This window comes from Hylobates moloch, unplaced genomic scaffold (assembly GCF_009828535.3).
Source record: "Hylobates moloch isolate HMO894 unplaced genomic scaffold, HMol_V3 SCAFFOLD_8, whole genome shotgun sequence".
In the NCBI taxonomy this organism is placed as follows: domain Eukaryota; kingdom Metazoa; phylum Chordata; class Mammalia; order Primates; family Hylobatidae; genus Hylobates; species Hylobates moloch.
This window is the reverse complement of record NW_026652283.1, coordinates 45926411-45938910: the sequence shown is the minus strand read 5'-3', so window position 1 is coordinate 45938910 and position 12500 is coordinate 45926411. Positions and strand designations below refer to the sequence as shown.

The window sequence follows — 12500 nt, the reverse complement described above, 5'->3', positions numbered from 1 at the left end:
ATAGCAGAATTCAAAGTGACGCGTACCATATAACACAGGTACTTAAAGCATAAACAACACAGCTCAGTCAGAAACAGCCCAGAGTTGAAACAAATACTATTGTATTTGTTCTCACTAGGGATGAAGATTCAGCAGTTCAAATGAAATTGAGATTAATAAAATTAATAAAATGCTCATGCTTTAAATAATAGAAACAGAGAAACCAGACTCTAAACCATTCCCCATTGCCAATGAGTTTGTTAGGTTGATAATGTGAAGACAACTTCAGAGACTTAAAAGCACAGGGAGGCTGGGGAGTCCTATCTAGATGAAAGATTTGCTAAATGAAGTTACTGAAGGTGAACATGGAAACCTTCTGTAAAATTAGCTAAATTATCTTTACGTTTTTTAGAAATAGGGTCTCACTCTGTTGCCCAGGCTGGAGTGCAGTGGCATGATCTTAGATCATTACAGTGTCATACTCCTGGGGTCAAGTGATCCTCCCAGCCTCAACCTCCTAATTATCTGGGATCACAGGTGTGTGACACCATGCGTGGCTCAGATTCTTTTCACTTTGAAGGCCCTGCTAGAGACTTGCTGCTGCTCTAATTCACCACTTGGAGAGGCAAAACTAAATAAGCTGTTTCTGGGTTCGGGTGCTGTGGAAGAACCCACAAAAAAAATGGTCTGGAACTGAAAATCTCCATCTCCATCGCCCTGATTTAAACAGGTATACTATCCAGAGGAAATTTGGAGTTGTTATTCCTAATGGGAAGCCAAAAACACCAGACTGTGCAATTGTAGATGGTTCAAGGGTGGCTTCATGGTTAGCAATAGGGATGTTACGTAGCCTAAGGCTATCATAGAGGCCTTGGAGCTTTTGATACTGAAGATTGCGTTCTATAAGTTTCTCAGATGTCACTGAACTTTTTCTTGTATTCTTCTAGCACTTTCTTCATGGAGGTGACTTCCCCTTTCATAGAGGTCAATTCTACATCCTCGCTTTGTATTTGCTGAGTATATATCTTCTCCATCTGTTTCAGATGGCCCTCAGCCTTGATGAAATTGTGTTATTGATAGAGATGTTCCTGATGTACCTGATATGCCCAGAAGGCCACTGCTCGGGAGCTAACATCCAACACGATCTCTTGTCGCAGTCCTGCCAATACCTTAGTTTTATATTTCTCTGATGGACTGAGTTCTGTGCAGACGATATCTAGCTTTCCAGAAAGGGTACTGTTTCAGGCAGCACAGATAGCTGGTGAGCGACTAAACTCACCACTGCCCTGCTGATCACAGAGGATGTGAGAGCAGGCAGTGACCCATGCGTAGCCATAGAGTTTGATGCGACACTTTCGATAATTACAAAGTAGCATGTCTTCACACAAAGACATAATAGGATAGTGAGGTCTCCAGAAGCTAAAGAGAGCCCATAAAAGAAAAACACAGTAATCATCTACTGTATATCCACGATTTACAGCACCAAAGAGGTCCAGACTGGAACAGTGAGACTCTGATCTGGTTTCCGTCTCTTAAAATTTTACTTCTCTGGCATCACATGAATCCAGCTTCTATCTAGAAATCAAGTTGAACCAGAGGATCTATCAATTACCTAGGATCGTCTGTGTAATGAAGAGAACTTAAGGCAGCTTATCTTGATCAAAATTCAAGTACCAGGCTTTAGGTCCCATCAGCCTTTAACCCTTTTTATTGAGAATGTCCAAATCCAAGCCCATTTGATTTTCAGGGGGTCTGTAGATAGGCCAGTTCTGGACTGGCACACAGAGTGCTGAAGACCAAGGCCTTCCCTCCTCAGTGGATTTCATCTTCAACCGGCCCACCAAAATGGAGAGGGAAAAAAAGTCATTGTACATATTTTACTCAGCCAACTCCTATGTTTGGGTTTTTAGATAGCTTCCAATATTTTGCTGCAATGAATAACTTTGCAATTAGTAGTGGTATTGTTGCATGATAAATTCTTACAAGTGGGATTACTGGGTCAAAGGATAAAACTGCATGTGTAGCTTTGTTAAAAATTACCAAATTTCCATCCAAAAGTGTTGTACTAGTTAGCATTCCTAGCAACAATATATGAGAGTGTTTATTTCCACATGGACTCACCAGTCTAATTGGTGAGAAATGGTAGCTCAGAGTCATTTGAATTTTAATTTGCGTTTTTCTTTTTTTTGGAGACAGAGTCTTGCTCTGTCATCCAAGCTGGAATGCAATGGCGCAATGTCGCTCACTGCAACCTTCACCTGTCGGGTTCAAGTGATTATCCTGCCTCAGCCTCCAAAGTAGCTGGGATTACAGGCACATGCCACTACGCCCAGCTGATTTTTGTATTTTTAGTAGAGACTGGGTTTTGTCATGTTGGCCAGGCTGGTCTCGAACTCCTGAGCTCAAGTGATCTGCCTGCCTCTGCCTCCTAAAGTGCTGGGATCACAGGTGTGAGCTGCATTTTTCTTATTATGAGTGAAGTTAAATATCTTTTTATATGTTTAAGGACCATTTAAAAGTTGAATACATTATGATCTTTCTTTGTAAAGTACCTTCAGTTTTTGTTGTTTTCCCTCTTGAATTTTAGAAGTTCTGTAACTGTAGCAGTTTGATGTCTTTTGACTTTGTGGTGTTTGGGGGCATAGAAAACTTTTTGTTTTTGTTTTGATACAGGGTCTTGCCCTGTCGCCTAGGCTAGAGTGCCATGGCACGATCTCACCTTACTGCAGCCTCCATCCCCTGAGCTCAGGTGATCTTCCTACCTCAGCCCCCTGAGTAGCTGGAACTACAGGCACACGTCACCACACCCGGCTAATTTTTTTTTCTTTTTTGTAGAGACAGGGTCTTGATGTTGCCTAGGCTAGCTAGTCTCAAACTCATGAGCTCAAGTAATCCTCCCACCTTGGTCTCTCAAAGTGCTGGGATTACAGGCATGAGCCACCACTCCCAGCCTTGTTTTTATATTTATGTAGTCAAATTTAACAATCTTTAATTCATCTGGATTTTGAATAATAGTTAGAAAGTTTCTTCCCACATTTAGGTTATAGCGAAACCTACTTTTGTTTCCTTCTAGTACTTGCATAGTTTCACTTTTTTACATTTAGGTCTCTGGTCCATTTGATGTTTGTCTTGTGTACAGTATGAACAGTGGATCTAATTTTATCCTTTTTCCAAATGCTTATTCAGTTTCCCATCACCATTTATTAAAATATTCATTTTGCCCTTGTTATTTAAGTTTCATGATTATCATATACTAAATTCCCAAGCGGAGTCAATTTATATACACACATATATACATATATGTATATATAGCCATAAGATCTTATTGATCATATTTTTAAATTTTCTATATCCGTTTTTATTTTTTATCCACTTCGTCTATCTTTTACTAATAGTAGTGCGTTAAAGCTCCTTATTATTAGTGGTTTCTGTTGATTTTTTTTAATACTTTAAGTTGCAGATTTGTTACATACGAATACATGTGCCATGGTGGTTTGCTGCACCCATCAACCCACATCTACATTAGGTATTTCTCCTAATGCTATCCCTCTCCTAGTCCCCCCACCCCCGACAGGCCCTGGTGTGTGATGTTCCTCTCCCTGTGTCCATGTGTTCTCATTGTTCAACTCCTACTTATGAGTGAGAACTATGCAGTGTTTGGTTCTCTGTTCCTGTGTTAGTTTGCTAAGAATGATGGTTTCCAGCTTCATCCATGTCTCTGCAAAGGACATGAACTCATCCTTTTTTTATGGCTACATAGTATTACATGGTGTATATGTACCACATTTTCTTTATCTAGCCTATCGTCGATGGGTATTTGGGTTGGTTCCAAGTCTTAGCTATTGTGAACAGTGCCACAATAAACATACGTGTGCATGTGTCTTTATAGTAGAATGATTTATAATCCTTGGGGTATATACCCAGTAATGGGATTGCTGGGTCAAATGGTATATTTCTGGTTCTAGGTCCTTGAGGAATCACCACACTGTCTTCCACAATGGTTGAACTAATTTACACTACCACCAACAGTGTAAAAGTGTTCCTGTTTCTCCACATCCTCTCCAGCATCCAGTTGTTTCCTGACCTTTTAATGATCGTCATTCTGACATGAGATGGTATCTCATTGTGGTTTTGATTGGGATTTCTCTAATGACCAGTGATGATAAGCTTTTTTTCATTCTTGGCCACATAAATGTCTTCTTTTGAGAAGTGTCTGTTCATGTCATTTGCCCACTTTTTGAGGGTTTTTTTTTTTTTTCTTATAAATTTGTTTAAGTTCCTTGTAGATTCTGGATATTAGCCCTTTGTCAGATGGATAGATTGCAGAATTTTCTCCCGTTCTGTAGGTTGCTTGTTCACTCTGATGGTAGTTTGTTTTGCTGTGCAGAAGCTTTTTGGTTAATTAGATCCCATTTGTCAATTTTGGCTTTTGTTGCCATTGCTTTTTGGTGTTTTAGTCATGGAGTCTTTGCCCATGCCTATCTCCTGAATGGTATTGCCTAGGTTTTCTTCTAGGGTTTTTATGGTTTTGGGTCTTATGTTTAAGTCTTTAATCCATCTCGATTTAGTTTTTGTATAAGGTGTAAGAAAGGGGTCCAGTTTCAGCTTTCTTGAATTTTCTGTTTTGTTTGTTTGTTTTTTAGAAACAGGATCTCACTCTGTCATGGGTGCTGGAGTGCAATGGCACAATCATAGCTCACTGCAGCCTGAAACCTGGGCTCAAATGATCCTCCTGCCTCAACCTCTCAAGTAGCTGGGACTACAGGCGTGCACCACCATGCCTCGCTAATTTTTAAAATTTTTTGTAGAGATAAGGTCTCGCTATGTTGCCCAGGCTGGTTTCAAACTCCTGGCCGCAAACAGTTCTCCCACCTTGGCTTCCCAAAATGCTGGGATTACAGGCGTGAGCCACCGTGCTCAGCCAACCCTAAGTTTTAAAAAGATGTATTAGTTGTATTTTTCTCATTGTTATGAACTTCCCTTTAGAGTGAAAGTTTGATTTGGGAGAACAAAAAAAAAAAACTCTTGTTTTTTTCTATTCCAAGTCAGTGCATTTAGAGATGAAAATTAAATTGCGTATATCTAAATCCTAGAAGAGAAGTGACAGGCATTTTTTTTTTTTTTTTTTTTTTTTTTTTTTGAGACGGAGTCTCGCTCTGCTGCCCAGGCTGGAGTGCAGTAGCTCAATCTCGGCTCACTGCAAACTCCGCCTCCCGGGGTCACGCCATTCTCCTGCCTCAGCCTCTCCGAGTAGCTGGAACCACAGGCGCCCGCCACCACGCCCGGCTAATTTTTTTGTATTTTTAGTAGAGACGGGGTTTCACCGTGGTCTCGATCTCCTGACCTCGTGATCCGCCTGCCTCGGCCTCCCAAAGTGCTGGGATTACAAGCGTGAGCCACCGCGCCCGGCCGTGACAGGCATTTTTATAGGGAACTCATTTGAACAGAATTAAAAATTAATATAGGTGCTTCTTTCCTAGCTTCACACAGTAAGGAAGAATACAATTCCTCTATTTGTTCTTAATCTGAAGAGGAAAATTTCCTTTGAGGATGTGAATGAATTATGAATATTAGAACCATAAATGTTGAGCCTTCATTTTAAGTTGTAAATCTAGCAAGCATATCGTCATTCTTCAGCCATGCCCTCCAGGACAGCTGCTTTTGATTTCTTTCCTTTCAGACATCTCTGCCTTTTGCTTCTTTGGAAGTAGCAGGTTCATTTCCTACCTTCTTGCGTTCGGGAACTGCAAAGTTGTCTCTGTGGCCCCTGTCCTAACTCTGAACAGTCAGTCTCTACAAAGGGAGCATTCACGTCTGTCAGAATGTATACTGTTTCTAAACATTTAAAATCAGATGTTTTAATATTTGAGTCAAATTAAACAGAGAAGGAGATAACAGGAAAAGTACTAACATTTACTCATGCGTGTTTGCCAGCACTAGGTTAAACTCTGGGTATACAAAGATAAAAGGGCTCCTTATGGAGCTCAAAGTCTAGATGGAAAAAATATATATGTAATCCAATTAGTGATTTAAGGTCTGTAATGGATCAGAAAATGCATCATCTCTAGGGGAGATAATATATCGGCTCTGCCCTTTCTAGTAACTGTGACAAGACCTGAATTTTGATGGATAAATATATAATAGAGTAGGAAGACAGACTAGGGTATACATTCTTGACAGTCGACTCTATCAAATTAACACTGGCGGCCAGGTGCAGTGGCTCGTGCCTGTAATCCCAGCACCTGAGGAAGCCAAGGCAGGAGGATCACTTGAGGTCAGGACTTTGAGAACCAGCCTGGCCAACATGGCGAAACACTGTCTGTACTAAAAATGTAAAAATTAGCTGGGCACAGTGGCACACACCTGTAATCCCAGCTACTCGGGAGGCTGAGGCACAAGAATTGCTTGAACCTGGGAGGCGGAGGTTGCAGTGAGCCGTGATCGTGCCATTTTACTCCAGCCTGGGCAATAGCCTGGCAATAGAGACTTTGAGACTCTGTCTCAAAAAAAAAAAAAGTTAACATTGGCTATGTGGAGGGGAATTGGGGGAGAGAAGACTGAATTAGGTAGGTGGAGTCATATTTTGAAGACCCTTAATATCATGCTAAGGAATTCCAACTTAATCTTGCTGAGCAGCAATCTCCAAATTAGGCTGTACTCAAAGCCAGATGGTGTACAGAATTAAGTACCAAAGGAAAATGTTAGAATTTCTTGTTTTTAAATGTTTTATTTATTCATTTTTGTCTATCTTTATATATATTATATAAAGAGCATATCACATTATAGTGATCTGTATATTTTTAAAAAAATTTTAAAGTAAGTGGCAATAAGTTCAACTTTTTTGATGTTTAGAAAACACTGTTTTAGGGTGTGTTTAAGCAGGGAAAAGACATATGCAGTAGAAATTAGAGTATGGATTAGAATAAGGGAAAACTGGAGCAAGAGAGACACCAGCCAAGAGACTGGAAGAAGATTTTGAGACCTGAACCAAGGCAGTGCAATAGGGGAAGAGTAGGGGACGGGGCAGGAGAGGGAGGACTTCCATCCTGGACTATGGGCGGATTTCTGGCATCAGATTCTGGATGGTAGCAACAGCATGATTAAACTAAGGAATATAGTAAGGATATTTAGCTGTGAGCCCAAGGATTATCACATTTCTTACTTACTGACTGAGTTGGTCATTTCCCTTCCTAGACCTACTGCCCCAACCTCAGTGAAAACAATGTGGCAGTTGGCCCTTGGCCTTGCACTTTGAGGGCTATAGACTGGAATCTTTTCTAAGCATTTTAAACCAAAACTGAGGTCTCCATTGCAGTTAGCCTTTGGTGTTTATTAAAGCACACAAACTATGCCAGGTGCAGTGGCTCATGCATGTAATCCCAGCATTTTGGGAGGCTGAGGCAGGAGGATTGCTTGAGCCCAGGAGTTTGAGACCAGCCTGGGCAATATAGGGAGACCCCTTGTCTAAAAAAAAAGAAAAGAAAAGAAAAAGCACACAAACTACTCTTGGAGATTTGATTGGGATTGGACCACATAGGAAAATGTAAATTGTGACCTTCATAGTCACATCAAGTAGCTGAATTCATGAGTTCCATATGGGGAGGGGTGGCATGCAGGCTGGTGATTTGGATCATAGCCATTATTTGTGGAAGCACTGGGTGAGTAGAAGCATGGTAGTTACCTTGCTCTGACAGCTTTTTTTCCAAGGGAGTAAATGTGTTTTTCTTTCTCCTTGTCATAAGAAATCAGTTGCCAGATTGTGTTATTTATAACAATCTGTCATGGAACAGCTGCCAGGAAAAGAAAAGAGGCTATTCCCAGTAGCTCTCCTCACCTCCCACCCCACCACTACAGCCACACACACACACATCCGGTTTTCTGATTTAACTTTTTTTTCCCCTCTAATTTAGTCAGTGGTTTTGGCTTGATCGAAAATGTTCTTGTGATGAGAGATTTCTGGGCTTTGCCATGGCTTGGTAATTGGGTTTTCTGAGCTTAATTTGTTTACTTTAGTCAAGACTAACTGGCAGCAGTTTGGATTTTGAATTCCTGGGTGTCTTGGACACTTTAAACACTAAAGTGCTGCCTTCCCTTGAAACCTTGCATGTTTCTATATTGTCAACAGTGCACACATCTGCTTTCCTTCTGAGTTGTGCTTTCTGCCCTTGACATTGCCCTGGCTTCTCTAGAGGAGCAGGCTTGGGATGAGGCATACCAAGGAATGTTGGAATAATGAGTAGGGAGGTCTTTGGAGAAGCCAGTTGGTCTCTGCAGAAGAGGTATACTGTTGGCATTAGAAAAGAAGTGGGTCCATGAAACAAAGGCAGCTGAGTGTTGGCATGTTCAGGGAACTTTCAAATTAACTGCATTTCCGACACACAGTTGCTTTACAGTCCAAACAGTCCATGTTTATTCATGGCTTGTGGTCACACATGATCAAAAATACTTCTCTGGGTCTTATCAGTTTTTCTACTTTCTCTCTCTGGGCTCCAGTTACTAGAAAGCCATTTGCATTCCTAGAATGGGCTTTACATTTTAGAATAAAAATAAAAACAATGATCATTTCTTTCTGTTACAGCTTTTATAAGATCAGGCCAGGCACAGTGGCTTATGCCTGTAATTCCAGCACTGTGGGAGGCTGAGACAGGAGGATCACTTGAGCCTAAGAGTTCGAGACCAGCCCTGGCAACATAGTGAGATCCCGTCTCTACAAAAAAAAAAAAAAAAAAAAAAAGAAGAAGAAAAAATTAAAATTAGCGGGCATAGTGGCATGTGGTGCCTGTAGTCCCAGCTACTTAGGAAGCCGAAGTGGTAGGATGCTTCAGTCCAAGAATTTGAGGTTACAGTGAGCTATGATCACACCTCTGCACTCCAGCCTGGGCAACAGACGGAGATCCTGTCTCAAAAAAAAAATTTTTTAAATGGTATTATGAAGGTATAAGTATGATTTAGCTTTCCTTTCTTTCTTCTTCTGAGATTTCCAGCTTTGGAAATTGATCAGACAACAAACACTTTCCTTTGGAAGTGATGGAGTTGCAAAGAGGATGAGATGTGTTTGGTCTCAGTGACTCTTACATGGTGTATTCTCTGGGAACAGAGGCAAGAGAGGGGCTGATGGAACAGCACCTCCATCCGTATGCTAGGCCCTGTTCTTTCAGACCCACGTCTTTCTTTTCACACTAAGAACAGATGGCAACCAGACATTGAGTGGAGGGGTCTGTTCCTTGTGATCCTTGGGGATTTTGCATTCAGTTTAGCAAAAAGTCATCAAAACACGAAGAGAGAAATGAGCCTACAGCCTGTTCACAATTATGCAGGACTTGTTTGGCATTCACTGTACTGACAGATTTAAACACTTTTGCAGATATCGAATGATAACAGCATTTATTTGCCAAGACAACATTGTTACCACTTCTGAGGCATCTGCATTGGAGTCATTTTCTTGATTTTGGAGTTCACTTAATAGTTCAATTTATTGTAGATCAGTCAACTTGCAAAAAAACCAGCCATCTTATTAGAGAAACTTAGAAAAATAGGAAGGGGATTTTTTTCCTCAGCAAATTGTCATTTTCATTCTGATGAAATGGGGCAACTTCTGTACTGTTGTAATGACAACTCTGTGAATGTCTTTAGTAATGATTTGTCTCCCTGTCTTTCTAAGCATTGTTCTAAGTAGGATTCTGCAGGCTGTTTCTTTAGTTTGTATGTATGTGGTCTGATTTGTTCATGTTTGCTGCTTCCTGCATGGTGACTTGCAGATGTAGGGTTTTTTTTCCCTAAAGAGATGTTTATGGGAACTTTTTTTTTTGAGACGGAGTCTTGCACTGTTACCCAGGCTGGAGTGCAGTGGCGCGATCTCGGCTCACGGCAAGCTCCGCCCCCTGGGTTCACACCATTCTCCTGCCTCAGCCTCCCGAGTAGCTGGGACTACAGGCGCCCGCCACCAAGCCCGGCTGATTTTTTGTACTTTTAGTAGAGACGAGGTTTCACTGTGTTAGCCAGGATGGTCTCGATCTCCTGACCTCGTGATCCGCCCACCTCGGCCTCCCAAAGTGCTGGGATTACAGGCGTGAGCCACCGCGCCCAGTGGGAACTTTTTTCTTTTTAGTCTCAGAGTTAAAATCTAAAAAGAATTTAGAGAGCCTTACGCAGAAGAGTAGGAAACAATCCGAATTTGAGCTTAACTTTAAAAGGGCTTCAAAAGAAATTGTTCAGGCTATAAATAACAAGTTACATGTGGAAAAAGAAATGGTGATTCTGTTGCAGATTCTATATTCAGAATAAGAAACTTCAGGCAGTAACATAAGGCATTCTGATGGTTGAGTCTCACTTTCTGAGCAAACAAGACTCTTTGATTTGGTAGACTATGAGTTGAAATCATCCATTTTCCCACCCAAACCAGGAATCATGATTTTAAATTAAAATATTAGGAAAGTTTGGAGTACTTACAAAAAAAAATACATGTAGATATTCACTTTATTCTTGAACCCAAAATAATTTGGTCCAATGTTTTTCGGACTATGTATTTATTTGAGACAAGGCCTTACTCTGTCACCCAGGCTGGAATCCAGTGGAGTAATCGTAGCTCACTAGAGTCTTGAACTCCTCTGAGGTTTAAGCAATCCTCTTGCCTCAGCCTCCCAAGTAGCTGGGACTATAAGTGCATGCCACCACACCTGGCTAACTTTTAAAAATTTTTATTTGCTAATTTAAAAAATGTTTTATATATTTTTAGAGATGGGGTCTTACTATGTTGTTCAGGCTGGCCTCAAACTCCTGGCCTCAAGTGATGCTCCTGCCTCAGCCTCCAGAGTAGCTTGGCTTACAGGTGCTAGACACTGTGCCGGGCCTTTTTTTTTTTTTTTTTTTTTGGGACGGAGTCTTGCTCTGTCCCCCACGCTGGAGTGCAGTGGCGCAATCTCGGCTCACTGCAAGCTCCGCCTCCTGGGTTCACGCCATTCTCCTGCCTCAGCCTCCCGAGTAGCTGGGACTACAGGCGCCCGCCAACACGCCCAGCTAATTTTTTGTATTTTTAGTAGAGACGGGGTTTCACCGTGTTAGCCAGGATGGTCTCGATCTCCTGACCTCGTGATCCGCCCGCCTCGGCCTCCCAAAGTGCTGGGATTACAGGCTTGAGCCACCGCGCCCGGCCGACTTTTTTAAAGTAGCATAATTGGTTTTCCAAGACAAAGCTTATCCAGAAGACTAGAAAATAAAATTAATAAAAGAGGAGCTGCCTTGGTTGATTCACGAAGGGCAAATCAGAACCTGCCTTTCCCTGAGGCACCTCTGGGATTACAGGCATGTGCTACTGTGCCTGGCCCTAAACTATATTTCTTTTTTTCTTTCTTTGGAGATGGAGTCTTGCTGTCACCCAAGCTTGAGTGCAGTGGTGCTATCTCCGCCCACTGCAATTTCCGCCTCCTGGGTTCAAGGAATTCTCCTGCCTCAGCCTCCCAAGTAGCTGGGACTATAGGCATGTGCCACCATGCGTGGCTAATTTTTGTATTTTAGTAGAGATGGGGTTTCACCGTGTTGCTCAGGCTGGTCTCAAACTCCTGAACTCAGGCACTCCGCCCACCTCGGCGTCCCAAAGTGCTAGGATACAGGCATGAGCCACTGCGCCCAGCCTAAACTATATTTCTTTAACACTATTCAGTAATACAGATTCTTTAGTTATACAGATAGCCATTATTAATTGTTAAATCTTAGTTACATAACTACTATAAATCTGTTTCTTCGTTGGTAAAGTGCTAATAATAACAGCTGTAGGCTAGGCGCAGTGGCTCACGCCTGTACTCCTAGCACTTTGAGAGGCCAAAGCGGGCAAATTGCTTGAGTCCAGGAGTTCGAGTCCACCCTGGGAAACATAGGAAGACCCTATCTCTACTAAAAATAAAAATAAAAATTAGCCAGGTGTGGTAGTGCACGCCTGTAGTCCCAGCTACTAGGGAGGCTGAGGTGGGAGGATCACTTGAGCCCAGGAAGTCGAGGCTGCAGTAAGCCATGATCATGCCACTGCACTCCAGCCTGGAACAAGACTCTGTCTCAAAAAAAAAAAAATTTAGATAGATAGATAGATAGATAGATAGATAGATAGATAGATAGATAGATAGATAGTTCTTACTGCATATGGTTGTTGTGAAGATTGAAATATGTTTTCGGCCGGGCGTGGTGGCTCACGCCTGTAATCTCAGCACTTTGGGAGGCTGAGACAGGATTGTTTGAGCCCACCAGTTCAAGACCAACCTGGACAACATAGTGAGAAACATAGTGAGACCCTGTCTCTATTTTTTTTTAATTTAAAAATAAAATTAAAATTAAAATAAGGCTGGGCGCAGTGGCTCACGCCTGTAATCCCAGCACTTTGGGAGGCCGAGGCGGGCGGATCACAAGGTCAGGAGATTGAGACCATCCTGGCTAACACGGTGAAACCCCGTCTCTACTAAAAACACACAAAAAATTAGCCGGGCTTGGTGGCGGGCACCTGTAGTCCCAGCTACTCAGGAGGCTGAGGCAGG

General features: G+C 42.0%; 1 protein-coding gene and 1 pseudogene across 1 annotated transcript in view; one reads left to right on the top strand and one right to left on the bottom strand.

Moving 5' to 3' along the window:
• Positions 1–12500, top strand: part of EIF2B3 (eukaryotic translation initiation factor 2B subunit gamma) — a 135058-nt gene that overhangs the window by 26722 nt on the left and 95836 nt on the right. The window lies entirely within an intron of this gene.
• LOC116473078 (E3 ubiquitin-protein ligase CCNB1IP1-like) lies at positions 538–1373 on the bottom strand (annotated as a pseudogene).